General features: G+C 39.8%; 1 protein-coding gene and 1 pseudogene across 1 annotated transcript in view; one reads left to right on the top strand and one right to left on the bottom strand.

The window, feature by feature from the left end:
* PLXNC1 (plexin C1) overlaps window positions 1-27,898 on the bottom strand; it is a 322,454-nt gene that overhangs the window by 276,941 nt on the left and 17,615 nt on the right. The gene's annotated exons all lie outside the window — the stretch shown is intronic.
* Window positions 15,295-16,063, top strand: LOC133100814 (small ribosomal subunit protein eS6-like; annotated as a pseudogene).

Raw genomic sequence — 27,898 nt, forward strand, 5'->3', positions numbered from 1 at the left:
CCCTTTTCTTCTGAGCTGTGTGGCTGACAGGATCTTGGTGCTCTGGCCTGGTGTCAGGCCTGAGGCTCTGAGGTGGGAGAGCTGAGTTCAGGACACTGGACCACCAGAGACCTCCTGGCCCCCCGTAATATCAATTGGCGAGAGCTCTCCCAGAGATCTCCGTCTCAATGCTAAGACCCAACTCCACCCAACGGCCAGCAAACTCCAGTGCTGGATGTCCCATGCCAAACAACTAGCAAGACAGGAACACAACCCCACCCATTAGCAGACAGGCTGCCTAAAATCATACTAAGTTCACAGACACCCCAAAATACACCACCAGACGTGGCCCTGCCCACCAGAAGGACAAGATCCAGCCCCACTCACCAGAACACAGGCACCAGACTCCACAAGGAAGCCTACACAAGCCACTGAACCAACCTCACTCACTGGGGGCAGACACCAAAAACAACGGAACTACTAACCTAGAGCCTGCAAAAGGAGACACCAAACACAGTCAGTGAAACAAAATGAGAAGACAGAGAAATATGCAGCAGATTAAGGAGCAAGGTAAAAACGCACCAGACCAAACAAATGAAGAGGAAATAGGCAGTCTACCCGAAATAGAATTCAGAGTAATAATAGTAAAGATGATCCAAAATCTTGGAAAGAGAATGGAGAAAATACAAAAAAACATTTAACAAAGACTTAGAAGAACTAAAGAGCAAATAAACAGTGATGAACAACACAATAAATGAAATTAAAAATTCTCTAGAACGAATCAATAGCAGAATAACTGAGGCAGAAGAACGGATAAGTGACCCGGAAGGTAAAATAGTGGAAATAACTACCGCAGAGCAGAATAAAGGAAAAATGAAAAGAATTAAGGACAGTCTCAGAGACATCTGGGACAACATTAAATCCACCAACATTCAAATTACAGGGATCCCAGAAGAAGAACAGAAAAAGAAAGGGTCTGAGAAAATATGTGAAGAGATTATAGTTGAAAACTTCCCTAACATGGGAAAGGTAATAGTCAATCAAGTCCAGGAAGCACAGAGAGTCCCATACAGGATAAATCCAAGGAGAAACACACCAAGACACATACGAATCAAACTATGAAAAATTAAGTACAAAGAAAAAATATTAAAAGCAGCAGGAAAAAGCAACAAATAACATACAAGGGAATCCACATAAGGTTAACAGCTGATCGTTCAGCAGAAACTGTGCAAGCCAGAAGGGAGTGGCAGGACATATTTAAAGTGATGAAAGGGAAAAACCTACAACCAAGATTACTCTACTCAGCAAGGATCTCATTCAGATCCGATGGAGAAATTAAAACCTTTACAGACAAGCAAAAGTTAAGAGAATTCAGCACCACAAAATCAGCTTTACAACAAATGCTAACGGAACTTCTCTAGGCAGGAAACACAAGAGAAGGAAAAGACCTACAAAACAAACCCAAGAGAGGAACCAAGATGGCGGAGTAGAAGGACGTGCTCTCACTCCCTCTTGCGAGAACACCAGAATCACAACTAGCTGCTGGACAATCATCGACAGGAAGACACTGGAACTCACCAAAAAAGATACCCCACATCCAAAGACAAAGGAGAAGCCACAGTGAGGGAGGGGGCGCAATCACAGCAAAATCAAATTCCATAACTGGTGGGTGGCTGACTCACAGACTGGCAAACACTTATATGACAGAAGTCCACCCACTGGAGTGAAGGTTCTGAGCCCCACATCAGGCTTCCCAATCTGGGGGTCCAGCAATGAAAGGAGGAATTCCTAGACAATCAGACTTTGAAGCCTAGTGGGAATTGATTGCAGGACTTCGACAGGATTGGGGGAAACAGAGACTCCATTCTTGGAGGGCACATACAAAGTAGTGTGCGCATCGGGACCCAGGGGAAGGAGCAGTGACCCTAGGGGAGACTGAACCAGACCTACCTGCTGGTGTTGGAGGGTCTCCTGCAGAGGCGGGGGGGGTGGCTGTGTCTCACCATGAGGATAAGGACACTGGCAGCAGAAGTTCTGGGAAGTACTCCTTGGTGTGAGATTTCCCAGAGTCCACCATTAGCCCCACCAGAGAGCCCAGGTAGGCTCCAGTGTTGGGTTGCCTCAGCCAAACAACCAACAGGGAAGGAACCCAGCCCCACGCATCAACAGTCAACTGGATTAAAGTTTTACTGAGCTCTGCCCACCAGAGCAACAGTCAGCTCTACCCACTACCAGTCCCTCCCATCAAGCCTCTTAGATAGCCTCAACCACCAGAGGGCAGACAGTAGAAGCAAGAAGAACTGCAATCCTGCAGCCTGTGGAACAAAAACCACATTCACAGAAAGACAGACAAGATGAAAAGGCAGAGGGCTATATACCAGATGAAGGAACAAGATAAAACCCCAGAAAAACAACTAAATGAAGCGGAGATAGGCAACTTCCAGAAAAAGAATTCAGAATAATGATAGTGAAGAGGATCCAGGACCTCAGAAAAAGAATGGAGGCAAAGATCGAGAAGATGCAAGAAATGTTTAACAAAGACCTAGAAGAATTAAAGAACAAACAAACAGATGAACAATACAATAACTGAAATGAAAACTACACTAGAAGGAATCAATAGCAGAATAACTGAGGCAGAAGAACGGATAAGTGACCTGGAAGACAGAATGGTGGAATTCACTGCTGCGGAACAGACTAAAGAAAAAAGAATGAAAAGAAATGAATACAGCCTAAGAGACCTCTGGGACAACATTAAACGCAACAACATTCGCATTATAGGGGTCCCAGAAGGAGAAGAGAGAGAGAAAGGACCAGAAAAAATGTCTGAAGAGATTACAGTTGATGACTTCCCTAACATGGGAAAGGAAATAGCCACCCAAGTCCAGGAAGCGCAGCGAGTCCCATAGAGCATAAACCCAAGGAGAAACACGCCAAGACACATAGTAATCAAATTGGCAAAAATTAAAGACAAAGAAAAATTATTGAAGGCAGCAAGGGAAAAACGACAAATAACATACAAGGGAACTCCCATAAGGTTAACAGCTGATTTCTCAGCAGAAACTCTACAAGCCAGAAGGGAGTGGCATGATATACTTAAAGTGATGAAAGGGAAGAACCTACTCTACCCAGCAAGGATCTCATTCAGATTCAATGGAGAAATAAAAAGCTTTACAGAGAAGCAAAAGCTAAGAGAATTCAGCACCATGAAACCAGCTCTACAAAAAATGCTAAAGGAACTTCTCTAAGTGGGAAAGACAAGAGCAGACAAGGACCTACAAAAACAAACCCAAAACAATTAAGAAAATGGTCACAGGAACATACATATCAATAATTACCTTAAAAGTGAATGGATTAAATGCTCCAACCAAAAGACACAGGCTTGCTGAATGGATACAAAAACAAGACCCATATGTATGCTGTCTACAAGAGACCCACTTCAGACCTAGGGACACATACAGACTGAAAGTGAGGGGATGGAAAAAGATATTCCATGCAAATGGAAATCAAAAGAAAGCTGGAGTAGCTATACTCATGTCAAATAAAATAGACTTTAAAATAAAGAATGTTACAAGAGACAAGGAAGGACACTACATAATGATCAAGGGATCAATCCAAGAAGAAGATATAACAATTATAAATATATATGCACCCAACATAGGAGCACCTCAATACATAAGGCAACTGCTACAGGTGTAAAAGAGGAAATCGACAGTAATGCAATAATAGTGGGGGACTTTAACACCTCACTTACACCAATGGACAGATCATCCAAAATGAAAATAAACAAGGAAACACAAGCTTTAAATGACACAATAGACCAGATAGATTTAATTGATATTTATAGGACATTCCATCCAAAAACAGCAGATTACATTTTCTTCTCAAGTGTGCACGGAACATTCTCCAGGATAGATCACATCTTGGGTCACAAATCAAGCCTCGGTGAATTTAAGAAAATTGAAATCATACCAAGCATCTTTTCCAACCACAATGCTATGAGATTAGAAATGAATTACAGGGAAAAAAACATAAGAAACACAAACACATGGAGGCTAAACAATATGGTACTAAATAACCAAGAGATCACTGAAGAAATCAAAGAGGAAATCAAAAAATACCTAGAGACAAATGACAATGAAAACACGACGATCCAAAACCTATGGGATGCAGCAAAAGCAGTTCTAAGAGGGAAGTTTATAGCTATACAAGCCTGCCTCAAGAAACAAGAAAAATCTCAAGTAAACAATCTAACCTTACACCTAAAGGAACTAGAGAAAGAAGAACAAACAAAACCCAAAGTTAGCAGAAGGAAAGAAATCATAAAGATCAGAGCAGAAATAAATGAAAGAAAAACAAAGAAAACAGTGGCAAAGATCAATAAAACTAAAAGTTGGTTCTTTGAGAAGATAAACAAAATTGATAAACCATTAGCCAGACTCATCAAGAAAAAGAGGGAGAGGACTCAAATCAATAAAATTAGAAATGAAAAAGGAGAAGTTACAACAGACACTACAGAAATACAAAGCATCCTAAGAGACTACTACAAGCAACTCTATGCAAATAAAATGGACAGCCTGGAAGAAATGGAGAAATTCTTAGAAAGGTATAACTTTCCAAGACTCAACCAGGAGGAAACAGAAGATATGAACAGACCAATCAAAAGTAATGAAATTGAAACTGTGATTAAAAATCTTCCAACAAACAAAAGTCCAGGACCAGATGGCTTCACAGGTGAATTCTATCAAACATTTAGAGGAGAGCTAACACCCATCCTTCTCAAACTCTTCCAAAAAATTGCAGAAGAAGGAACACTCCCAAACTCATTCTATGAGGCCACCATCACCCTGATACCAAAACCAGACAAAGATACTACAAAAAAAGAAAATTACAGACCAATATCACTGATGAATATAGATGCAAAAATCCTCAACAAAATACTAGCAAACAGAATCCAACAACACATTAAAAGGATCATACACCACGATCAAGTGGAATTTATCCCAGGGATGCAAGGATTCTTCAATATATGCAAATCAATCAATGTGATACACCATATTAACACATTGAAGAATAAAAACCATATGATCATCTCAATAGATGCAGAAAAAGCTTTCAACAAAATTCAACACCCATTTATGATAAAAACTCTCCCAAAACTGGGCATAGAGGGAACCTACCTCAACATAATAAAGGCCATATACAACAAACCCACAGCAAACATCATTCTCAATGGTGAAAAACTGAAAGCATTTCCTCTAAGGTCAGGAACAAGACAAGGATGTCCACTCTCACCACTATTATTCAACATAGTTTTGGAAGTCCTAGCCACGTTAATCAGAGAAGAAAAAGAAATAAAAGGAATACAAATTGGAAAAGAAGTAAAACTGTCACTGTTTGCAGATGACAGGATACTATACATAGAGAATCCTAAAAATGCCACCAGAAAACTACTAGAGCTAATCAATGAATTTGGTAAAGTTGCAGGACACAAAATTAATGCACAGAAATCTCTTGCATTCCTACACAGTAATGATGAAAACTCTGAAAGAGAAATTATGGAAACACTCCCATTTACCATTGCAACAAAAAGAATAAAACACCTAGGAATAAACCTACCTAGGGAGACAAAAGACCTGTATGCAGAAAACTATAAGACACTGATGAAAGGAATTAAAGATGATGCCAACAGATGGAGAGATACACCATGTTCTTGGATTGGAAGAATCAATATTGTGAAAATGACTATACTACCCAAAGCAATCTACAGATTCAATGCAATCCCTATCAAATTACCAATGGCATTTTTTATGGAACTAGAACAAATCATGTTAAAATCTGTATGGAGACACAAGAGACCCCGAATAGCCAAAGCAGTCTTGAGGGAAAAAAACGGACCTGGAGGAATCAGACCCCCTGACTTCAGACTATACTACAAAGCTACAGTAATCGAGACAATATGGCACTGGCACAAAAAACAGAAACATAGATCAATGGAACAAGATAGAAAGCCCAGAGATAAACCCACGCACCTATGGTCAACTAATCTATGACAAAGGAGGCAAAGATATACAATGGAGAAAAGACTGTCTCTTCAATAAGTGGTGCTGGGAAAACTGGACAGCTACATGTAAAAGAATGAAATTAGAACACTCCCTAACACCATGCACAAAAATAAACTCAAAATGGATTAGAGACCTAAATGTAAGACCGGACACTATAAAACTCTTAGAGGAAAACATAGGAAGAACACTCTTTGACATAAATCACAGCAAGATCTTTTTTGATCCACCTCCTAGAGTAATGGAAACAAAAACAAAAATAAACAAATGGGACCTAATGAAACTTAAAAGCTTTTGCACAGCAAAGGAAACCATAAGATGAAAACACAGCCCTCAGAATGGGAGAAAATATTTGCAAATGAATCAATGGACAAATGATTAATCTCCAAAATATATAAACAGCTCATGCAGCTCAATATAAAAAAAACAAACAACCCAATCCAAAAACGGGCAGAAGACCTAAAAAAACATTTCTCCAAAGAAGACATACAGATGGCCAAGAAGCACATGAAAAGCTGCTCAACATTACTAATTATTAGAGAAATGCAAATCAAAACTACAATGAGGTATCACCTCACACCAGTTAGAATGGGCTTCATTAGAAAATCTACAAACAACAAATGCTGGAGAGGGTGTGGAGAAAAGGGAACCCTCTTGCACTGTTGGTGGGAATGTAAACTGATACAGCCACTATGGAGAACAGTATGGAGGTTCCTTAAAAAACTAAAAATAGAATTACCATATGATCCAGCAATCCCACTGCTGGGCATATACCCAGAGAAAACCGCAATTCCAAAAGACACATGCACCCCAATGTTCATTGCAGCACTATTTACAATAGCCAGGTCATGGAAGCAACCTAAATGCCCATCGACAGATGAATGGATAAAGAAGATGTGGTACATATATACAATGGAATATTACTCAGCCATAAAAAGGAACGAAATTGAGTCATTTGTTGAGACATGGATGGATCTAGAGACTGTCATACAGAGTGAAGTAAGTCAGAAAGAGAAAAGCAAATATCGTATATTAATGCATGTATGTGGAACCTAGAAAAATGGTACAGATGAACCGGTTTGCAGGGCAGAAGTTGAGACACAGATGTAGAGAACAAATGTATGGACACCAAGGGGGGAAAACCGCGGTGGGGTGGGGATGGTGGTGTGCTGAATTGGGCGATTGGGATTGACATGTATACACTGATGTGTATAAAACTGATGACTAATAAGAACCTGCAGTATAAACAAACAAACAAACAAACAAAAAAACAACTAATACTAAACTTTCTTTGGGTTATTTGTATGGAAATATGTTAATATAAATGTTTCAGACATTACATGAAATTTCTAAAAATCTTATATGTTCTGGTATAATGTTATGTCATAATTCTAGTTATTACTTTAAAATGTATATCTCAGAAATAACTAAATTTCCTTGTCAATTGCATTATTATGAACTTTCACCAAATCTTTAACCGGGGTCATTTTTAAGTCTTTTGTCATTTACATACAGTTCTGGGTGTACTCTGATGCTTTTGCAAATATGTTCCTATAAAAGGGTTTCATATTCAAGGAATTCATGGAAAAGACTCTGACAAGTACAGGTTTCTGGTAACTGACTATACTGCTGAACTGAATGAATAAGCATTTTCAGAACTCTAATGGAAAATTGATGAATTCATTAAAGTGCTAACAAAAGATCAAGATGAAAAAAAATTAATTACATGGGACTGAGTGAACTGATGAAGATGATTATAATTTTTGTGACTTTCTGTTTGAATTAAAAAAAAAAAATCCCACAAGAACTCAGAGGCAAAAAATATACAAATCAATTTTCACTGCAAAGTAAAGGAGCTGTTTCAGTGGAGGATTACTGGACTGAATGTCAATATTATGACATAGTATGAGTGTGTTTCGTGTTTGGTAATTGCAATCATTGTTGCTTTTGTTGTGGTCATCCATTTACAATGCTTGGTGTCAGTGTATCTCTTGTAAAAATAAAATACAGTGTGTGTGTGTGAAAAAAAAAGAAAATGTGATTGACATTAAATTTATAGGCTTTAATTTGGGTTTTTCAGGATTATTTATTTGGTGTTAGAATTTTGATTTCAAGTTGAAATCATTGAGGGATAAACATTTTGTACTTGTGATTTTAAATTGATAACTAAGATAAGAGAAGTTGTTCGTATACAATATATAGTTAAATATTGGAAACCTTAATACTCTAGAAATTTAGACTTCTTACGTTTATAAGCAGTGGTTAAAGAAGTGGTTAAGAAGTTGTTGCTTATTAGATTTGTAAATCTTTCTTGTTAAGTGTTTGAAATGCTTGAGGGATTTGGACGTGTTAAAATTTGTAATTATAATTTAAAATGTCTAAGGAAATTGAATTAATCAGGTTTATAAATGGTGCCAAATGTTTAGGGGAAGTTAATCTGTCAAACTCACAAGTCAATTGAGCATTGATCAAAGAACAAGGAAGAACTGCATGTTTTTTATTTTAACAAAAATACTAGATTTATATGTGCATTTATTAGATAGAATTTCTCTTTGAAGGTTTAAGAGCTAATTTAAATTGTAATTTTAATAATTGAATGCAAATTTAAAAAAACACCCAAAACAATTAAGAAAATGGTAATAGGAAAATACATATTGATAATTACCTTAAATGTAAATGGATTAAATGTTCCAGCCAAAAGACATAGACTGGCTGAATGGATACAAAAACATGACCCATATATATGCTGTCTACAAGAGACCCACTTTGACCTAGGGACCCATACAGACTGAAAGTGAGGGGATGGAAAAAGGTATTACATGCAAATGGAAATCAAAAGAAAGCTGGAGTAGCAATTCTCATATCAGACAAAATAGACTATAAAATAAAGACTATTACAAGAGACAAAGAAGGACACTATATAATGATCAAGGGATCAATCCAAGAGGAAGGTATAACAATTGTAAATATATATGCACCCAACATAGGAGCACCTCAATACATAAGGCAAATGCTAACAACCATAAAGGGGGAAATCAACAGTAACACAACAGAAAGAGACTTTAACACCCCACTTTCACCAATGGACAGATCATCCAAAATGAAAATAAATAAGGAAACACAAGCTTTAAATGACACATTAAACAAGATGGACTTCACTGATATTTATAGGACATTCCATCCAAAAAAACCAGAATACACTTTCTTCTCAAGCACTCATAGAACATTCTCCAGGAGAGACCATATCTTGGGTCACAAATCAAGCCTTGGTAAATTTAAGAAAATTGAAATTGTATCAAGTATCTTTTCTGACCACAACGCTATGAGACTAGATATCAATTAGAGGGAAAAAAAACTGTAAAAAAACAAACACATGGAGGCTAAACAATACACTACTAAATAACCAAGAGATCACTGAAGAAATCAAAAAATACCTAGAAACAAGTGACAATGAAAACACGATGACCCAAAACTTATGGGATGCAGCAAAAGCAGTTATAAGAGGGAAGTTTGTAGCAATACAATCCTACCTCAAGAAACAAGAAAAATCTCAAATAAACAACCTAACCTTACACCTAAAGCAATTAGAGAAAAAGAAGAAAAAAAACCCAAAGTTAGCAGAAGGAAAGAAATCATAAAGATCAGATCAGAAATAAATGAAGGAAACAATAGCCAACATCAATAAAACTAAAAGCTGGTTCTCTGAGAAGATAAACGAAATTGATAAACCATTAGCCAGACTCATCAAGAAAAAAAGGGAGAAGACTCAAATCTACAGAATTAGAAATGAAAAAGGGGAAGTAACAACTGACAGTGCAGAAATACAAAGGATCATGAGAGATTACTACAAGCAACTATATGCCAATAAAACGGACAGCCTGGAAGAAATGGACAAATTCTTAGAAAAGCACAACCTTCTCAGACTGAACCAGGAAGAAATATAAAGTATGAACAGACCAATCACAAGTAATGAAATTGAAACTGTGATTAAAAATCTTCCAACAAACAAAAGCCCAGGACCAGATGGCTTCACAGGCGAATTCTATCAAACATTTAGAGAAGAGCTAACACCTATCCTTCTCAAACTCTTCCAAAATACAGCATAGGGAGGAACACTCCCAAACTCATTCTACGAGGCCACCATCACCCTGATACCAAAACCAGACAAAGATGTCACAGAAAAAAGAACACTACAGGCCAATATCATTGATGAACATAGAGGCAAAGCTCCTCAACAAAATACTAGCAAACAGAATCCAACAACACATTAAAAGGATCACACACCATGATCAAGTGGGGTTTATCCCAGGAATGCAAGGATTCGTCAATATATGCAAATAAATCAATGTAATACACCACGTTAACAAACTGAAGGATAAAAACCATATGATCATCTCAGTAGATGCAGAAAAAGCTTTCAACAAAATTCAACACCGATTTATGATAAAAAACTCTCCAGAAAGTGGGCATAGAGGGAACCTACCTCAACATAATAAAGGCCATATATGACAAACCCACAGCCAACATCATTCTCAATGGTGAAAAACTGAAACCATTTCCACTAATATCAAGAACAAGACAAGGCTGCCCCCTTTACCACTGTTATTCAACATAGTTTTGTAAGTCCTAGCCATGGCAATCACAGAAGAAAAAGAAATAAAAGGAATACAAATTGGAAAATAAATAAAACTGCCACTGTTTGCAGATGCCATGATACTATGCATAGGAAATCCTAAAGATACCACCAGAAAACTACTAGAGCTAATCAATTAATTTGGTAAAGTTGCAGGATACAAAATTAATGCACAGAAATCTCTTGCATTCCTATACACTAATGATGAAAAATCTGAAAGAGAAATTATGGAAACACTCCCATTTACCACTGCAACAAAAAGAATAAAATACCTAGGAATAAACCTACCTATGGAGACAAAGACCTGTATGCAGAAAACTATAAGACACTGATGAAAGAAATTAAAGATGATACAAACAGATGGAGAGATATACCATGTTCTTGGATTGAAAGAATCAACATTGTGAAAATGACTATACTACCTAAAGCAATTCACAGATTCAATGCAATCCCTAGCAAACTACCAATGGCATTTTTCAGAGAACCAGAAAACAAAATTTCACAACTTATATGGAAACACAAAAGATCTCAAATAGCCAAAGCAATCTTGAGGAAAAAAAATGGAGCTGGAGGAATCAGGCTCCCTTACTTCAGACTATACTACAAAGCGGCAGTAATCAAGACAGTATGGTAATGGCACAAAAACAGAAATATAGATCAGTGCAACAGGATAGAAAGCCTAGAGATAAACCCACGCATATATGGTCACCTTATTTTTGATAAAGGAGGCAAGAATATACAATGGAGAAAAGACAGCCTCTTTAATAAGTGCTGCTGTAAAAGAATGAAACAGCTATCTGTAAAAGAATGAAATTAGAACATTCCCTAACACCATACACAAAAATAAACTCAAAATGGATTAAAGACCTAAATGTAAGGCCAGGCACTATAAAACTCTTAGAGGAAAACATAGGCAGAACACTCCATGACATAAATCACAGCAAGATCCTTTTTGACCCACCTCCTAGAGAAATGGAAAATAAAAAAAAAAAAAAAAACAAATGGGACCTAATGAAACTTACTTTTGCACAGCAAAGGAAACCATAAACAAGACGAAAACACAACCCTCAGAATGGGAGAAAATAGTTGCAAATGAAACAACGGACAAAGGATTAATCTCCAAAATTTACAAGCAGATCATGCAGCTCAATATCAAAAAAACAACCAACCCAATCCAAAAATGGGCAGAAGATCTAAATTTCTCCAAAGAAGATATACAGACAGCCAACAAACACATGAAAGAATGCTCAACATCACTAATCATTAGAGAAATGCAAATCAAAACTACAATGAGGTATCACCTCACACCGGTCAGAATGGTCATCATCAAAAAATCTACAAACAATAAATACTGGAGAGGGTGTGGAGAAAAGGGAACCCTCTTGCACTGTTGGTGGGAATGTAAACTGATACAACCACTATGGAGAACAGTATGGAGGTTCCTTAAAAAACTAAAAATAGAACTACCATATGACCCAGCAATCCCACTACTGGGCATATACCCTGAGAAAACCACAATTCGAAAAGAGTCATGTACCACAATGTTCACTGCAGCACTATTTACAACAGCCAGGACATGGAAGCAACCTAAGTGTCCATCGACAGATGAATGGATAAAGAAGATGTGGCATATATATACAATGGAATATTACTCAGCCATAAAAGGAAACGAAATTGAGTAATTTGTAGTGAGGTGGATGGACCTAGAGTCTGTCATACAGAGTGAAGTAAGTCAGAAAGAGAAAAACAAATACCGTATGCTAACACATATATACGGAATCTAAAAAAAAAAAAAGGTTCTGAAGAACCTAGGGGCAGGACAGGAATAATGACGCAGATGTAGAGAATGGACTTGTGGACATGGGGAGGGGGAAGGGTAAGCTGGGACGAAGTGAGAGAGTGGCGTGGACATATATACACTACCAAATGTAAAATAGATAGCCAGTGGGAAGCAGCTGCATAGCACAGGGAGATCAGCTCCATGCTTTGTGACCACCTAGAGGGGTGGCATAGGGAGGGTGGGAGGGAGATGCAAAAGGGAGGAGATATGGGGCTATACGTATATGTATAGCTGATTCACTTTGTTATAAAGCAGAAGCTAACACACCATTGTAAAGCAGTTATACTCCAATAAAGATGTTTAAAAAAAAAAATTAAAATAAATAAAAGTTATGTTTACACTATACTGTAGTATATTATGTGTGCAGTAGCCTTATGCCTAAAAACACAATGTACATACCTTAATTTAAAAATACAAAACAAAAAAAATTGCAAAAGTAACATCAAAGATTACTGATCACAGATAACCATACAAATATAATGGTAATGAAAAAGTTTGAAATAGTGTGAGAATTAGCAAGATGTGACACAGAGACATAAATTGAGAATATGCTTTTGGAAAAATGGAACCAATAGACTTGCTGGACACAGGGTTGCCACAAACCTTCAATTTGTAAAAAATGCAGTATCTGTGAAGCACAATGAAGCAAAGTGCAATAAAACGAGGTACGCCTGTATGCCATATACTTATGCAATATACTTTCCTTCACTTTCTCCTGTTCCTTCTGCTTTTACTGTCATATATTTTACTTCTGTATATGTTATAAACTCCCTTGATGTATTATTATTTCTACCTTAGTCCATTGTCTTTTAAATAAATTAATAAACAATAAAAGTATTTCATATATTTCCCTGTGTATTTATCATTTCTGGTGCTCTTCATTCCTTCATGTAGATTCAACTTTCTGTTATTATTTCATTTCAGCCTGATGGACTTCTGTTTACATTTCCTGTACTACCGTCTATTGTAATGAATTCTTTCAGCATTTGTTTATATGGAAATGTCTTTATTTCTACTTCATTTTTTTAAGGACTTTTTTGCTGTATGTATTGATAGAATTGTAGGTTGCCAGGGTTTCCCCCCTCCTTTTAGCCCTTTAAATGTTATTCCATTTTCCTCTGGTTTGCATTGATTTTGATGAGAAGTTAGTTCTTGTTCTTATCACCAGTCCCCTGTAGGTGATATTTCTCTCCTTTCAGAATTTTGTCATTGTTGTTCTCAGCAATTGGAATATGATATGACTAGATAGAATTAGTTTTCTGTCTATTTATCCTGCTTGGAATTTATTGAGGTTTGAGGCTTTCAGGTTATTTTTCATCAAATTTAGAAAAATTTCAGTTACTGTTTCTTCAAACATTTTTTTCTGTCCCCTTGTTTCCTTTCTCTTCTTCTGGGACTATAATTACAAGTATGTTCGCTTTCTAGATATGGTCCTAGAATCACTGAGGTTGTGCTTATTTATAAAATTCTTTTAAGAAGTTTAGATTATTTCTTTTGACCTGTCTTCAAGTTTACTGAACTTTTCTTCTGCAATGTCAAATCTGTTAGACCCATCCAGTGAATTTTTAACTACATAGATTGTATTTTTCACTCTGAGGATTTACATTTGTTTCATTTTTAAGGTTTCCACGCTGCTTTGATTCTTCTTCTATCCACACATAATGTCCACATTTTCTCTTAAATCCTTGAATATATTTATAAAAGCTGTTTTGAAGTCCTGGCCCATTAACGCTAATATCTCTGTCAACTCTGGATTTATTACTATTGACTATCTGTTTCTCCAGAATATGTAACACATTGTCCTGCTTCTTTGTATATGTAGTAATTTGTTACTGTGTGCTTGACTTTTGGGATGCTATTTGGTTGAGAGTCTTCCTTTAATAAGTATTGAATTTTGTTCTGGCTGGCAGTTAATTTATTTGCAGCTTAGCTTGATTTTGTCAAGGTTTGGTTTTAGGCTTTTTTAGGGCAGGTCTAAAGTTGTTCTTACTCTAGGGCTAGAGTAGCCGTACTCCTAATGTGTGGTTATTCTGGAGTCTCAACTAACTGCTGTGGATTTTTAGTGAGGGATTTACTCTCTGGTTTATCAGAACTGAAATAGCTCTGGAATCCCCATTCAGCTCACACCTCACAGTAGTTGTTCTCTGTCGCACCTTTTGGAGCCTCACCCTGAACTTGTGCAGCTTAGTACCCAGCCAAGACTCAAGGAGATCTTTATCCATAATTTTAAGCCTCTCTCCTCTCGGGTGCCCTACCCTAAAAATTCCAGCAGCCTCAGCATCCCTGAATTCTGATCTGTCTTTTCTCTACCCAAAGAAACCACTGCACTCTGTTTGGGTTCCACTGCCCTGTGCCTTGGTTTGCAACATGGCAACAGGCAGATTTTTTTTTCACATATTGAATTTTTCATAGGGATGAATGGGAAGTTCACTTCATGTAGTTTCCTTCTCTCAAGGATTATGGTCCTCTATTGCCTATTGTCTAATGCCCACATACTGCTTCTTCATACATTTCCCCCAGCATTATAGTTGTTTAAAGTGGGAAAGCAATCCGATACCTATTTTTCTGAAACCAATCTGATACCTATTTTCCTATCATAGCTGGAACTGGAAGCTGTATCCATTAAGTTTTTGCTCTGCTGTAGGACCCTAGGAATCTAAGTCCCTAGGGGAAGAAGGGCTAGGAGGACAAGAGGAGGAAGAAGCCTCTAATGTTTAGGCTCCAAAATTCCCATACTAGCAGAGCTTAAGAGCAACAATCAGGGGGTCTCTTTTTCGTGGCGCCTCGGTGGCGGTCGGCCACTTCAGAATGAAGCTGAACATCTCTTTCCTGGCCACTGGCTGCCAGAAACTCATTGAAGTGGACGATGAACGAAAACTTCGTACCTCTTATGAGAAGCGTGTGGCCACAGAAGTTGCTGCTGATGCTCTGGGTGAAGAATGGAAGGGTTAGGTGGTCCGAATCAGTGGTGGGAACGACAAACAGGGTTTCCCCATGAAGCAGGGTGTCTTGACCCATGGCTAAGTCCGCCTGCTACTGATTAAGGGGCATTCCTGTTACAGACCAAGGAGGACTGGAGAAAGAAAGCACAAATCTGTACGGGGTTGCATTGTGGATGCCAATCTGAGCGTTCTCAATTTGGTCGTCATAAAAAAAGGGGAGAAGGATATTCCTGGACTCACTGATACTACCGTGCCTCATCGCCTGGGGCCCAAATAAGCTAGCAGAATCCACAAACTTTTCCATCTCTCTAAAGAAGATGATGTCCGCCAGTATGTTGTGAGAAAGCCCCTAAACAAAGAAGGTAAGAAACCTAGGACCAAAGCACCCAAGATTCAGCATCTTGTTACTCCACGTGTCCTGCAACACAAACGTCGGCATATTGCTCTGAAGAAACAGCGTACTAAGAAAAATAAGGAAGAGGCTTCAGAATATGCTAAACTTTTGGCCAAGAGAATGAAGGAGGCCAAAGAAAAAGGCCAGGAACAGACTGCCAAGAGACAGAGGCTGTCCTCTCTGAGAGCTTCTACTTCTGAGTCCAGTCAAAAATGAGATGTCCTAAGAGTAACAAATAAACAAGATCAGACATCACACACACACAAAAAAAGAGCAACAATCAGGTTCCAGAAAAAGAGTTTCAATTTGCATGTGAATACCACTTTTGCATAAAAAGTCAAGAAAATATTATCTATTTCAAAGAATGGGAGGATGGTTTGTTGATGGATAATATGAAGGAGGTAGAGAGCACCTTAAGCTTACTTTGACATATAACTACTAAACACCTGTTTTTCAACAGTATTGTAGGTTGGAGGTTGAAGTGAAATTTCAATTGATTAAAGAAAATGAAGCAATGTGGTCTTTCTTGCCCATAGAGTTTGGAGAGTAAGTTTCAAATTTTCTAAAGAAACTCTCATAAAGATAATTAGTCAAGTGAGTTTCTTTGCTGTGGCAATTCCCCCTCATGAGATATTTACTTCTAATCATTAGAAAATTAAAGAAAATGGAGTGGGGAGGGGAAGCTGGGATGAAGTGAGAGAGTGGCATGGACTTATATACACTACCAAATGTAAAATAGATAGCTAGTGGGAAGCAGCTGCATAGCACAGGGAGATCAGCTTGGTGCTTTGCGAAGACCTAGAGGGGTGGGATAGGGAGGGTGGGAGGGAGATGCAAGAGGGAGGGCATATGGGGATATATGTATGCATATATTCACTTTGTTGATTCACTTTGTTATACAGCAGAAATGAATACAACATCATAAAGCAATTATACTCCAATAAAGATGTAAAAAAAAAAAAAAGCAGTGGAAAGCAAAGGTTAAAGTAAAAGAAAGAGATCTAACATGTAGTCAGAAAAAAAAAAGAAAGAAAATTAAAGAAAATAATTAAAGTATAGAAACCTAACCAAGCGCTCCTGCAAACTCTGATAATCATACTAACAATAATTAGAAGAGGGGTCCTTTCCACAATTTAAAACTGTGAACCATAAATACTGAAGGAATTTCGTTTTCTTTAGTGCACTTAGAGTAATGAAGAAGATAAAAGTGAGAAACATCTCCCCTTAAGATTCATATTTATCCATCTGCAACAATTATCTTACTGATAATTACAACAAAATACATTGTAAAGTATTAGCTAAGCATACTCTTTATAATTCATAAAAGAGAATTAAAATTTTCATCTTTAAAGGAGAAAAAAAGTCTGTTTGAAGACATTCACTCCTGATCATAAATTGTTGAGCTTTTTGAGAACAAAGAAACGCACTCTGGCTCATTTCAGCAGTAAAAGGATTTTATTTTAAAAAGAATTAAACAGCTAAAGGTCACTAAAGGAGGCCCAGAGATGGATTGCAGCCAGGAACAATGTCTCCACCTGTACTGCAGAGCTGCTCCAATGAAGTCATCAGGGGTCCCCCCAACTGGAGCTCCCTTCACAGCCAGGCACTGGACATTACCTCCAGACACTCTGAGACTGCAGCTTCAACAAACTGATGTCTCTGCCTTCATCCTTGCCAGATTGATTCTGTGCAGAGCTTACCTCTAACCATCACCAGATTCCAAACAAATTCAGAACAGATATGCCTGAATTTGGTGGACCTAGATTCCATGGTTGCATTCTTACTACATAGGATGGTGGGAAAGTAAGTTTCTGGCTTCTACATTAGAGAGAACTGCATTCATAAAATGGAATATCACCCCAAACACAAGGAAAAATATCAACCATAGCTGCTAAGCATAAGCCAATGAATAAAAGAATGGATAAATATCTTCTTCTAGGAGTTTTATGGTTTCAGGTCTTATATTTAAGCCTTTAATCCATTTTTAGTTTATTTTTGTATATGGTGTGAGAAAGTAGTCCAGTTTGATTCTTTCACATGTAGCTGTCAAGTTTTCCCAACACCATTTATTGAAGAGCCTGTCTTTTCCCCCATTGTATATTCTTGCCTCCTTTGTCGTAGATTAATTGACCATATAAGTTTCTGCACAGCGAAGGAAACTATCAACAAAACGAAAAGGCAGTCTACTGAATGGAAGAAGATATTTGCAAATGATATCTCTCATTAGGGGATAGCTTCCAAAATGTACAAAGAACTCGTACAACTCAACAACATCAAAAAAACAAAAAACCCAATTGAAAAATGGGCAGAGGACCTGAATAGAAATGCTCCAAAGAAGACATACAGATGGCCAACAGATGCATGAAAAGATGCTCAACATCACTAATCATGAGGGATTTGCAAATCAAAACCACAATGAGATACCACCTCACACCTGTCAGAGTGGCCATCATCAAAAAGGCAACAAATAATCAGTGTTGGCGAGGATGTGGAGAAAAGGGAACCCCCGTGCACTGTTGGGGGGATTGTAAATTGGTGCAGCCACTGTGGAAAACAGTATGGAGAGTCCTCAAAAAATTAAAGATAGAACTGCCATATGATCCAGTAATTTCACCTCTGGTTATTTACCTGAGGAAAACAAAAACACTTACTCAAAAAGATATATGCACCCCAATGTTCATTACAGCATTATTTACAATAGCCAAGATATGGAAACAACCTAAGTGCCCATCTATAGAAAAATGGATAAAGAAGATATGGTACAATCAATGGAATATTACTCAGCCATAAAAATAATGAAACCTTGCCATTTGCAACAATATGGATGGATATAGAGGGTATTATACTAAGTCAGGGGTCCCCAACCCCCGGGCCGCAGACCGGTACTGGTCTGTGGCCTGTTAGGAGCCAGGCCACACAGCAGGAGGTGAGAGGCGGGCAAGCGAGTGAAGCTTCATCTGCCGCTCCCCATCGCTCCCCATCGCTTGCATTACCACCTGAACAATCGCTTGCATTACTGCCTGAACCATCCCCCCCACCCCACCCTACCTCCATCTGTGGAAAAACTGTCTTCCATGAAACTGGTCTCTGGTGACAAAAAGGCTGCAACCACTGTGCTAAGTGAAATAAGTCAGACAGAGAAAGACAAATACCCCATAATCTCACTTATGTGTGGAATCTAAGAAACAAAACAAACACACAAACAAAAATGAAAACAGACTTTTCTGTTTTCATTTCAAGGAGGGGGGTCGCAGATGGATGAAACAGGTGAAGGGGATTAAGAGGTACAACTCTCCAGTTACATCATAAATAAGTCACGGGGATGTAATATACAGCATAAGGAATGTGGTCAGTAATATTGTAATAACTTTGTATGGTGACAGATGGTTACTAGACTTATTGTGGTGATTTCATAATGCATGCAAATATCAAATCATTATGTAGTACACCTGACACTAACATAATATTGTACATCAACTATATTTCAATTAAAAAAGAATGTATAAATGAATAAGGGAAGCAAGGAGGTACATTGTAAGTTATTTAGATCAATTCCCCAATTTTACAAATTTGCAGAAATAAAGGCACATAGACTGGAAGTGACTTACCCCAAAATCTACTCCTTCTCACTCTAGACAATGCCCTTTTCAACTCACAGAGATGACAAATTCCTTGGGCACCCCTTTCTTCCACTTCCACCAAAGACACATTTAATCAACTATAATATTCATTCTTGTTGAACCCAGATTTGGCCTCACAATCTTTCTCAACACAGCCCACTGGGCAGCCACAACCACAACTGGCACAAGAAATGAAAACTATTTGCCGTGCCTGTACTGCATCAGGCTGACATTTACTCAACAAATTCTTAAATGAATTAATGAACAGAACAAGGTCTAGTATAATTAATGCCTTGGAGTCCACAAAAGATCTTTTAGGTTATTTGTTAGATGATCTCTTTGAGAATTAATGTTTATTATGCCCAGTTGTCTCTATTTTGGTTCCTGGCACCAATTCACAATTTGTTTACAACAGTTAATAAACACCAGCCTTCAACTTGTTGTCTTGCCAACAATAGCACCAATCTCCCCATTCATTCAGATGAAGATTTTTCTCTTTTTGCTATTGTCAAGTGTCAAAGTGGGTGGGATTATGGCTTGGGAGGTGTGTCTGTCTGGCGTGGGAGGCAATCTCTGCAAAGATGCAGCTGGGCTCCAGTTATTTCTCTTTGGAAGTGGGATGATGGCAAACCATCTCCCTAGCTGCTGTCACTACTGAAATCCAGTACGTTTCACTACACCGTGTTAATGTGTATCTAATCCAAAGATGAAATAAGGCTGGTTTTCTGTGTAGATAATTCAGTGAGTATAATGAAATTTGTGTAAAGTGGTCCCAGGTTTGGTTTTGTTTTTTTAAGTTAAGCTTTAGTATACAAATGGCAGAAACTTCAAACCAAACCAGCTTAAGAAAATATAAGGAACTTGATTGTCTCATTGACAAAAACACTGAGGAGTGGATTTAGTTCCAGGGCCACAAACAAGGTCACCTATGGACTTTGCCATCTTTGGTGTTGGGCCTTGTCTTCAGGTTTCACTAAATAGCTACTGGAAGCTCCAAATTCATACGCTCCCAGGCTCAAATCCAGTGGAATAGACAGCACTGCTTGGTAGCTTCTACGTAAGTATTGTTATTCCCTCCAGTGGGGACAACTTGGTTTATGAGACCATTTCAGAACCAATTCCTATGGCTTGGGTGATTCAGTGTGCTGATTGGCCTAGATCACGCTTCAACCTGGATTTGAGGTTGGAACCAATACTGTTACACCTGGAAACAGTGAATGTCCACAAGGGCATATTCAGACACTGCCCAGCGGGGAAGAGATGGCACACTTGAAGGGAGAATTGAAGAAAGTTTAATGAAGGGACCACACATGAGGTGTGGGCAACAGTATGGAAACCAACAGGGGATGGAGAAGCTCTCAGGGTTGGGAATAGTGGGAAACCAGTACCACTTTTAGGGCTGAAGGGCAAGGAGAAGAGCCGATACTGCACCTGGGTGAGAGGTGTAGCCATAGGTATGAACTACCAGTCAGAGCTGTGGCCACAGGAAGAGGAACACAGCCATTGCCAAAGCACAGTCCGGAAGACAGGAAGTAGAGGGACTGAATTCCTCCACCCCTCTCCCCTCCCAACTTCTGATCTCTTGCCAGTGCCTCCCATTGGCCAAATCTAATCAGAAGCCAGAGGGCAAGGAGTTTGGGTGACAGGGTCTGTAGAAGTCAGCCTCTTGGGATAGAGAGCAGGGTGGAAAGGGCTATAGATTAGATCTGGAGAGGCATCAGAGAATAACCAGCACACTGTTTCTCTAAACTAGGGGTTAGCAAACTATAACCCATGGGCCAAATCTGGCCCACCACCTGTTTCTATAAATCAAGTTTTACTGGAATACTTTCAACAGGTAAACATTTGTTTACTTATTGTCTATGGCTGCCTTTGTGCCACAGCAGCAGAGTTGACCAGCTGGCCCTTCACAGAATAAGTTCACTGACCCCTGGCCTAGGCCAACACATCCACTGTGCCTGACACTTGGAAGATATTCAAACAAGTTTTTTTAAATGAAAAATGAATGAATGACTGAAAGCACTGGTGACAGCCATAATATGAGTGACCCTGAGCTTCAACCCCATGAGACAACTGAGACTACAAGCCCCCCAAGCCACTTCCCCTTATTCCAGAATTCCCTGTGTGGCTTACTGCCTTCCTCTGTGGCTACTGCTATACTCCAACTGCCCCTGCACCTCTTGATCTCTGCTGTTACCATATCCCCACAGTTCAAATGATCTGGTCATTTTCCTTTGCTGCTGTATCACTGTTACCCCTGCCAAAGCCCTGGAATTTAGAAGAGGGTGTGCTCCTAAGATATTATCATGCTTTTTAGACTTCCAAATGGGAGCCTACTCTTTCCATTTTTATATCCCTTCTTTAGGGTAACTTGGGACAAGAACCTCAGAGGCTAAGGGCTCATTGCATAGCCCCATCAGTATCATATTCAAAAACTCTCTTCCCTGTGCCATCAACCAGGGTACCAGTGCCGATGAAGGCACTTGGATTCTTTCCTCTCCCAGGAGGAGTTCCTCACTTACCCAGGGCAGTCCTCACTCTGTTTTTGTTAATGAGTATTAATCTTAGCATTGCAGCTCCCCATTCCCACTCATTCATTCATTTATCATTCAACAGGATGTCTCCCAGGGGCCCACTAACAGTTATAACTTTAATATACACCTAACAGTCATCTTTACTACCCCATAGTTTTTGAGATGGGATGCAGCTTAGCTCCTACTTTGTGACCTGACTGTGACCCTTGCCCTACATTTTGTTTAAAGTTGTATAAAAACAGCCAGTCTACACGCGCAATGACAACAAAGACTGAACATCTATGGGCAACATGGCACCATGACCAATCAATTGAAGCCCAAATTAATCCAACACACTTAATGCTGTTGTGTTAGTCAGGGTTCTGCAGAGAAATGGAACCAATGGGAGATACATATCCCATATATCCTATAGTCAACTCCTTGTACTAAATCTCATGATATGTAACGTATACAAATGTAAAGAAATATATGTATATGTATATACATATATAAAATATCATATAGATTAATACATATGTCACAAGTATATATGATATTTTATAAGGAATTGGCTGAGAAGGAGGCCGAGAAGTGCCACCATCTGCCATCTGCAGGCTGGAGACCTGGGGAAGCTGGTGGTGCAATTGGACTGCTGAGAGCTGGTGTAATGGTGTAGATTCCAATCCTAGTCTGACGGCCCAAGAACCAGGAGCACTGAGGGCAGAAGATCCATGTCCCGCTCAGAAGTCAGGCAGAGGGAGGCAATCCTCCCTTCCCCCATCTTTTGTTCTATTCAGGCCCTCAGTGGATTGCCTAATGCGCCCACACTGGGGACGGCAATCCACTTTATTCATTCCACTGATTCAAATGCTAATCTCTTCTGGAAACAACCTCACAGTCACACCCTGAAATAACCTTTAACCAGATGTCTGGGCATCCCTTGATTCATCAAATGGACACGTAAAATGCACTATCACAGAAGTGCATAATCATCCTTACTGTGCTGTATGGCAACCAGGCATGGATGGTACATAAATGCTGTAATTGCTAGTTTTTACCCAACCCTAACAGGGATTAGCAGGAGAGAGGAAAAGGGAAACTAGAAGCAGCTAAAAAAGTGCTCTGAGTTGTCTTCAGGGACTCTTGATACTATTTACAGATGGGAGGCAGGTGAGGGTGTGTGGAGAGACAAGAACAGAATAAGATGGGAAAGAAGACAGGTATAAGAGAGGCAGGGGGAGCTGGGAGCTGGGGGTCCGCATCACCAATGTCGTCCACATTGCCTCTGGCCTAGGGCTGGGGAACGAACTCTCCAGAACTGGAGGGGTAGATATGGGACAGTGAAAGGAAGGGGCAAGGCTCCTCTGAAGGGATTTCTTAGGAGGCGGGCAGCTGACTGACAGTGTACTGGAGGCAGCTTTGGCAAAACACGTGCCTGAGCACAGTTTGGTAGTAAGTATCCTGCTACTGCCTAACAGTGTCTCAAAATCTTGGGAATTGGAGCTCAGTCCCTAGCCATCAGCAGAAGCCCCTGCTCGCTGATTCTATCCAAAAGAAGAGCCCTATTTCAATTCCCCAACTGAAATCAATCGAGCTTGTGGCTGGATAATGAAAAGAGAAAGCAGCCTGGCCCTTCCACCAGCTGAGGGCAGGAGGAGATGTCTGCGACCCCGAAAAGAGGCCTCACCCAACCACACAGGCACCCCCATCTCAAACTTCCAGCTCCAGAACTTTCTGAAGCTCAGCAAAGAAGGGAAACTCGCTGAGACAGTCTGTAGAGCAGCCCCACTAGGATCCAGGTCTTCTCTTCTTTTAACAAGTGAGGAAACGCAAACATAGGAAAATGTGCTTTTGTGTTTTCTGCAAGGTCCTACAGTGCCTTTGGCCAGAACTGTGACCCAGCTGCCTGACTCCTACCTCTAATGCTCTAGAAAGACTGATAAATAGGCCAATTTGGACAATGATGCCGGCACAAGCATCCCATTGCAAATCCAACAACAAAATGAGAAATTCTCATGGTACCCGGAGGAAAGATGACAGAACACGTGGTAAACTAGTAGCCACACCCAGCTACGCATGTATTTTGTTTGGTCTGCTCAGCATTTTAAAAAACTAATTTAGTTGCCAACATTTTAAAATTGAGGTGTTTAAAATAAATTTTCAGTTTCTGACATCCCTGGGAAGATATGGCAACATCTGGCCCTCTTCCTTCTAGGGCAGTATTTCCTTGGTGAGGAATAGTTGCTACCTCTCTCTGTCTCCCTGCCACAGTGCTCACCACCCCTCATTGTGTCCTTGTCTCCAGGCGGAAGGGTGCACTGCCCGTGTGGTCTTGCAGAGACCTGCTTTGCTCATTTACATCACCTGCCTGACCTGCCAGCTTTTTGCTTGTTACCTCTGACTAGGTAACAATAGCCTTCCGCAAATGATTTAAAGGCTGGGAGAGGAAGAGGCTGACTCAGCACTGCAGAGAAAGAGCTAGCGCCAATGGGGAGGGGAGTGGAGGGGAGTGGAGGGGAGGGGAGGGGAGGGGAGGGGAGGGGAGGGGAGGGGAGGGGAGGGAGGAGGAGGAGGGGGAAGGGAATATGGACTTCAGCTCAATGTCAGAATGAATCTTAGACATTTGACTTCTCAGCCCTGAAACTGTCAAAGAAAGTGTTTGGACACAGTCAGATGCCTGTCTATCAGGGAAAATGAAGAAAGGATTCCTCCATTGCCTTGGGAACTGGACTTGATCCCCTTTAAGGAATTCTTCAATGCTCAGATTTAAAAACACTTTTTAATTGGATAACAGAGTCACATCATTTTTAAAGTGTTAAAAGGTATGCAATGGGTAGGGGCAAGATGGCGGAAGAGTAAGACGCGGAGATCACCTTCCTTCCCACAGATACATCAGAAATACATCTACACGTGGAACTGCTCCTACAGAACACCCACTGAACGCTGGCAGAAGACGTCAGACCTCCCAAAAGGGAGAGGGGATTCAGAGCGCCGCTTGGACGAACTCCAGAGACGGGCGCGAGCTGCGGCTATCAGCGCGGACCCCAGAGGCGGGGGCGAGCCGCGGCTATCAGCGCGGACCCCAGAGATGGGCATGAGACGCTAAGGCTGCTGCTGCCGCCACCAAAAAGCCTGTGTGCGAGCACAGGTCACTCTCCACACTGCCCCTCCCGGGAGCCAGTGCAGCCCGCCACGGCCAGGCTCCCGTGATCCGGGGACAACTTCCCCGGGAGAGCGCACAGCGCGCCTCAGGCTGCTGCAACGTCATGCCGGCTTCTGCCACCGCAGGCTCGCCCCGCCTCCTCCGTACCGCTCCCTCCCCCCGGCCTGACTGAGCCAGAGCCCCCGAATCAGCTGCTCCTTTAACCCCGTTCTGTCTGGGCGGGGAACAGGCGCCCTCAGGCGACCTACAAGCAGAGGCAGGTCCAAATCCAAAGCTGAACCCCGGGAGCTGTACGAACAAAGAAGAGAAAGGGAAATCTCTCCCAGCAGCCTCAGAAGCAGCGGATTAAAGCTCCACAAACAACTTGATGTGCCTGCATCTGTTGAATACCTGAATAGACAACGAATCATCCCAAATTTAGGAGGTGGACTTTGGGAGCAGGATATATTAATTTTTCCCCTTTTCCTTTTTTTGTGAGTGTATATGTGTATGCTTCTGGGTGAGATTTTGTCTGTATAGCTTTGCTCTCATCGTTAGTCCTAGGGTTAGGTCTGTCCGTTTTTTTTTTTTTTTTACTTAAAAAATTTTTTTTCCCTAATAAATGTTTTCTTAATAATTTTTTCCTTATTTTCTATTTTTAAAAAATTAAAAAAAATTTTTTAATAAGTTTTTTCATATTTTTATTTTAAAAAATTAAAAATTTTTTTCTTAATAAATTTTTTTCTTAATTTTTTTCTAATTTTTTATTATAAAAAATTAATAAATCTATTTTTAAAAATTAAAAAAAATATTTTTCTTAATAAATTTATTCTTAATAATTTTTTTCTTATTTTTTATTATAATTGCTTTATTTTATTTTATTTTATCCTCTTTCTTTCTTTCTTCCTATTTTTTCTCCCTTTTATTCTGAGCCGTGTGGATGAAAGGCTCTTGGTGCTCCAGCCAGGCGTCAGGGCTGGGCCTCTGAGGTGGGAGAGCCAACTTCAGGACACTGGTCCACAAGAGACCTCCCAGCTCCACGTAATACCAAACGGCGAAAATCTCTCAGAGATCTCCATCTCAACATCAAGACCCAGCTTCACTCAATGACCAGCAAGCTACAGTGCTGGACACCCTATGCCAAACAACTAGCAAGACAGGAACACAGCCCCATCCATTAACAGAGAGGCTGCCTAAAATCATAATAAGGCCACAGACACCCCAAAACACACCACCAGATGTGGACGTGCCCACCAGAAAGACAAGATCCAACCTCATCCACCAGAACACAGGCACTGGTCCCCTCCACCAGGAAGCCTACACAACCCACTGAACCAACCTTAGCCACTGGGGACAGATACCAAAAACAAAGGGAACTACGAACCTGCAGCCTGTGAAAAGGAGACCCCAAACACACTAAGATAAGCAAAATGAGAAGACAAAAAAACACACAGCAGGTGAAGGAGCAGGGTCAAAACACACCAGACCTAACAAATGAAGAGGAAATAGGCAGTCTACCTGAAAAGGAATTCAGAATAATGATAGTAAAGATGATCCAAAATCTTGGAAATAGAATAGACAAAATGCAAGAAACATTTAACAAGGACGTAGAAGAACTAAAGAGGAACCAAGCAACGATGAAAAACACAATAAATGAAATTAAAAATACTCTAGACGGGATCAATAGCAGAATAACTGAGGCAGAAGAACGGATAAGTGACCTGGAAGATAAAATAGTGGAAATAACTACTGCAGACCAGAATAAAGAAAAAAGAATGAAAAGAACTGAGGACAGTCTCAGAGACCTCTGGGACAACATTAAATGCACCAACATTCGAATCATAGGGGTCCCAGAAGAAGAAGAGAAAAAGAAAGGGACTGAGAAAATATTTGAAGAGATTATAGTTGAAAACTTCCCTAATATGGGAAAGGAAATAGTTAATCAAGTCCTGGAAGCACAGAGAGTCCCATATAGGATAAATCCAAGGAGAAACACACCAAGACACATATTAATCAAACTATCAAAAATTAAATATAAAGAAAACATATTAAAAGCAGCAAGGGAAAAACAACAAATAACACACAAGGGAATCCCCATAAGGTTAACAGCTGATCTTTCAGCAGAAACTCTGCAAACCAGGAGTGGCAGGATATACTTAAAGTGATGAAGGAGAAAAACCTACCACCAAGGTTACTCTACCCAGTAAGGATCTCATTCAGATTTGATGGAGAAATTAAAACCTTTACAGACAAGCAAAAGCTGAGAGAGTTCAGCACCACCAAACCAGCTTTACAACAAATGCTAAAGGAACTTCTCTAGGCAAGAAACACAGGAGAAGGAAAACACCTACAATAACAAACCCAAAACATTTAAGAAAATGGGAATAGGAACATACATATCGATAATTACCTTAAATGTAAATGGATTAAATGCTCCCACCAAAAGACACAGACTGGCTGAATGGATACAAAAACAAGACCCATATATATGCTGTCTACAAGGGACCCACTTCAGACCTAGAGACACATACAGACTGAAAGTGAGGGGATGGAAAAAGATATTCCATGCAAATGGAAATCAAAAGAAAGCTGGAGTAGCAATTCTCATATCAGACAAAATAGACTTTAAAATAAAGACTATTACAAGAGACAAAGAAGGACATTATATAATGATCAAGGGATCGATCCAAGAGGAAGGTATAACAATTGTAAATATTTATGCACCCAACATAGGAGCACCTCAGTACATAAGGCAAATACTAACAGCCATAAAAGG

Source organism: Eubalaena glacialis, chromosome 11, assembly GCF_028564815.1.
Source record: "Eubalaena glacialis isolate mEubGla1 chromosome 11, mEubGla1.1.hap2.+ XY, whole genome shotgun sequence".
Classification (NCBI taxonomy): Eukaryota; Metazoa; Chordata; class Mammalia; order Artiodactyla; family Balaenidae; genus Eubalaena; species Eubalaena glacialis.